The sequence below is a fragment of the Cryptomeria japonica genome, chromosome 1 (assembly GCF_030272615.1).
Source record: "Cryptomeria japonica chromosome 1, Sugi_1.0, whole genome shotgun sequence".
Taxonomy (NCBI): domain Eukaryota; kingdom Viridiplantae; phylum Streptophyta; class Pinopsida; order Cupressales; family Cupressaceae; genus Cryptomeria; species Cryptomeria japonica.
The window spans coordinates 684,441,625-684,446,844 of record NC_081405.1 but is presented as its reverse complement, the minus strand read 5'-3'; positions in this window follow the sequence as shown (position 1 = coordinate 684,446,844).

Sequence of the window (5,220 nt, the reverse complement as noted above, 5' to 3'; positions counted from 1 at the left end):
TTCACCCCCCCTCTTAGTGCTTTTCAAGACCATCAATTGGTATCAGAGCCTAACTTCTTTGAAGCCTAATCGCTTAGAAGGGAAGCTTGAAACTACCATGGGGGACATGAGCTACTTTGAGATGGTTAGAGAGCTAGAACCTAGAAGAAATGAAATTGAATCCCTTAGGGGCAAATTGAAAGTTTCTCAAGCCAAAGGGAGAGAGTTATTTGAAAAACTGCTAGAAATATTTGATAGTAGTTTTTCGGATGAAGCCAATATTGAAGCTTTAGCTGATGACGTTGAAAAGGTGAATGGTGAGAAATTGAATCTAAGAAGAGAACTAGAAGGTCTCACTATCCGCATGAGTCTAAAACTAGAAGCCAGAAGAGCTGTTGAAGATCTTATCAAGGTAAGAGATCAAGAAATCATAAAGATCAAATGAGAAAAAGACACTATACGTGAGGACTTGATTGCTGAAACAAAAGAAAAGGAGAACCTAAAGCTAGACCTTGAGTTGGCATCATCTCAGAAAGAGAACCTATCTAAGCATAATGAAGATCTTGTCAAAAAGCTTACTGAAGCCAATGAGAAATTGGAGAAGTTCGTCAAAAGTTCTACCATGCTGGAAGAACAAATTCAATCACAAAGAATGAAGGGTGATATCTCTGGACTTGGTTTTCATACAACTGAAAAAGGTGAATCCTCTGGTACAAAGAACAAAATTGCTTCTAAAGTCAATAAGACTACCAGTAAGAAGGTTTTTAAACCTATCTGCTTTGTTTGTCACAAGCATGGTCATACTGCAAATGTTTGTAGAAACAAACCTAACAGAAATGCAAATTACAATACTAATGCTAGGTATGTGTCTAGAAAGTTTGAAGGTCATTGCTACACATGTGGAATGTATGGGCATAGACATATTGAGTGTAGATATGGATCAAACAATCCTATACCACACATGCATCCTAGACCAAATGGTGACCGAATAAGGAATTTTGATAACCGGGTAAACCAGAACTGGCAAAGATCCTATGGCAACTGGTTTAGTCCATTCGAAATGGAAAAGGCACTTTGGTCATGTTGCTATGGACTGCAGAAGAAGAACAGGAAGAGGAAATGCAGGACCCTGGAGATCATCTGGTATGGTATGTTACCACTGCAACAAACCGGGGCACTTAGCAAAGTTTTGCAAATCAAGAAATAGTAAACCGGTCAACTCCTTTAAGGATCAGAATGGCAAATAGGAAGTTGATGTTGAGGAGACCACATAAGATATGAGTCAGATTTGGAAAAAGAAAGGTGATGACTCACCTAGAGAATAAATTATTCCTTCACCCAGTGAAGAGAATCTAGCACCGATGACTTAAGCCTGTCTAACACGGCTAATGGGAGCTTAACGGTAAAACATTTCCGGACCCCTTTGTTAAATGAGTGGGAAAGAATTTTTGAATTTTGAATTTTGGTGACTTTTTGTTGACGTGTTATCAACCGGTATTTCACTTAAGCGGTGAATAAAAATTAGGGTTTGTAACTGTAGACACCTAAAATTGTCCTGTCTAATTAAATAAATATTTTTATTTATTTAATTATTTTAAGCCTAATTCTTCTATTAATTAAATAAATCTTTATTTATTTAATTAATTCATTTATCCTCTTCTAGCCTTATTTCTCATTTAAATAAATATATTTATATATTTAAATTCCCCTTTTCCTAAATTAAATAAATATCTTATTTATTTAATTGATCCCACTTCCTCTATTAATTAAATAAATCTTTATTTATTTAATTAATTCATTAGCTTTTTCTACCTATGACACATGTCATTCATCTCTTAATTCCTACACTACCTACCCTCACATTATTTTCTTATTTCCTCTACCTACCCTCTAATCATAGCCGACCATTTATCTTTTATACCTCTCAATCTTATCCCTCCATTTCTTATAGTGTCTTCTATATAAGGAGATGCTTCCTTCATTATCAACCCTAATCATCCTAATCAATATAATCATTCTATTCGACTCAACTACGCTTTTGAACTTTCATATGCGATCAAGCCTACTTGCAACCACATTTCTGTTCTTTGTTGAGCTCTTGTGCACACATAAAATCTAAGAGCAAATATATCAAGCAAGATCAATGGAGATAGGAAGAATGGAGATTCAAACCCTATTGGACATGTGATGGTATAATCTTTGTGATTTCATTTGATTTGCATTGTCTTAGGTAATCTTCATATGTTATGGTGGATCTTTGTTGTTGTTAGGCTAGGGTTTTGTGGTTGAATTCATTTAGTCTTTCAATATCGTTGTTTCCATTTTCACCATAAACAGTAACCTAAAAGTGTGAGCATTTATTGCAGTTGGTAAAGTGGATAAAAACAAGTTTTACTTTATCATTTTTACCCTAACTCTTTTGAAAAAGAAAATTGAAGCAATTGTAGAGCAGAACAAGATTGTCTTGGTGTAAATTGGCGAATTCCTTTGTGATTAAGAGAATCAAGTTGAAATGAAATTTGCTGAGAGGCGAATGGGTGTGCATTTGAACATTTCAACCGGGAAATAGAGCGACATGCAAGATACAAGGTATTTCTTTGTATACTGCTTCAAAACTTGTTTATCTAGAATGGCATCTACTTCTAAGTCTGTAGAGAGGTTGATGATCACTATTGAGCCTGAGGAAGATCTAAAGGCAGATGAAATTATGTCTTATAATGCATTATCACAAGTCCCGAGTGGTGTTGTTGTCAAAGGTGACTTGTCCAGCTATATAGATTACAAAATAGAAGATTTAGGAACTCTACACATCTATACTCAGCTAAAATCACTTTGTAATAAGAGTGGAAAGATTGAAACAAAATATGCTAGGGTTTTTGAAAAAGAGTTTCATAATGCTGCATATTTTCTTGAATATTTTGAGGATGAACACATAAGAATCATCTTGAGTCGAGTTCATGGAGAGAATATGTATCTAGAAAGGACTCATACAATAACCAAGGAAGCTATTAGGGCTGTAACAGGTTATTGCTCGACCGGTGAGATTACTGTGTTAAGAAGAATTTCAAAGGACATTGTCTTCAAGTTAATTGATTCTACATCTAATAAGCATTCTTTCTCTATCAACACTATTAGAGACCCTATGGTGAAACTTGCAGCAATGGTGATAGGCTATCGGGTATTCTACTCTAGTAGACTTAATAGTGTTCCATTTGCAGCAATTCACACAGCACATAGAATGATTGTTGACAATGCAGACTAAGATATTTGTGAAGCTATCAGAGACAAATTATTTCAAAATTTGAAATCTATTAAGAAGGACAATACACAAAAGTTCAAATATGGTCAGCTCTTAGCCGGGTTATTTTTCTATTTTTAGAACTTCCTACTGGGTATTGGAGATATTGAATGGTCCAAGGAAGAACCGGTCAATGCACAAATCAAGAACACCATTAAGGCTGTGAAGAATACTTTTTCAGCTGCTATGAACAAGTATTTTAATGAATTCTAGAAAAAGATGAGCATGAAAATGAGGCTATCGGAAGATGTGGTAAATCACTTTGCAAAAGACATAATCTTCATGGTTACCACTGATTTTTGCTTGATGCAAGCAATTGAACCTAGAGAAGAAGAGATGGAAGATATGAGCTATGAGGTCAATCATGATTTACTGGTCGGCTATGCTAATACCCTATTAGCATCACCTAAAGATAAAAAGAAGGCAAAATCGGACATTGTGGCAATCCAAGTTGCACCAACTAAAACCGGTACTCTAGTTGTAGCTAAAGTGAAAGGAAACCAGAATAAGTCTGATGAAAAATCTCCTGTGAAAAAGACCACAAGGGTGACTCGGAGTGTCCTAACCAAGAAGGAACCAACACCTAAAGTATATGTAAAGAAGGAGAATGCACCAAAGAAGAGAAATCAGAAACTAATTTTGCATCTAGAGTCTGAGGGTACAGATTCTGAAGAAGAACCAAAGAAGGAAAAAGAAACTAGAAGAACACCTAAGAAGATAAAGGTAGTGCCGAAGGCAACTACACCTATAGATATTAATACCTACAAACCTGACATAGTCTTTGAGAGGACAATGAAGTCATTAGGAAGAAACAGGTTTGATAACGTCAAATAACATTTTGATTCTTTTACTGAAGATGAGCAGAAGCAAGTAATCCAATAGGTATTAACCTTTATGGGTCACTACAATAGATTTCCGCATGATTTGGAGAAAGATATTTCAATCTCTTTGTATAATACCTTGTTATATAAATGGGAGGAAGCAATTCAATTGGAAAAGAAGATTGTTGATGAAATATTTGTAAAGCATTTTCCCAATATATCATCAGATGGAATTAGTGCTTTAACTGAGGAATACAAAGCATATTTTGATTTTAAAGTAAGAAAACTGAAGCTTCTTAATGCAAAAAAGTCATTTGTTGAGTTTGAGACATATTAGCTAGCCTACATAATCAAAAAGAGGGAAGAAGTCATCCACTCTAGCAATAAGGATGATACTAAAGATGATGTTCCTCGATCAGAAATGGATGAAGAGGAAATTGTTCAAGCTGACGAAGTCTATCCAACCAAGAAGAAGGATGATTCCATTATTCTTGTTGATAAAGATGTTCAGGACATAGTAGACCTATCTGGAGACATCACTGCACCAGATATGGATCCTCCTACAATCACTGAAGTATAGGTTACATTAGTTGATCAATCGGGTACTCAACTAATAGAGGACAATGAACCGACAACAAAACAACTGGAGAAACCCCAATCTCCATCAGTCATTGAGACTACTCAAAAGGAGTCTACTGAGAAAATTGTCACTCAGGAAACTGAAGAGAAAATAGAGAAGAACACAGAAAGAGCCATCATTAAGAGTGTACCCCCTGAACTGGCGAAGCAGAAACTACTTGATGATGATGATGATGATGAAGACTCTTTAAGTATCTCAGGACCCATTGATATGAACACTTTGAGTGCATCAGAAATGATGAAGATTGCTAATGTTATGCAATCTCGAGCACACAAGAAGCGACTGAAATAGAGAAGTATTGAAGCAAAGACAATCCAGAATGTAGTAGAAATTTATCTGGTTTACTACGGGAAATAGTCATTGCACATATTCCTACCCCTATCAACAAACTAGGTTAGCTAGTTGCAGATGCATCTGATCAAATCAAATTGCTTGAAGATGCTACTGAAATGTCTACTGAGAAGAGCCACAAGAAGGAATAT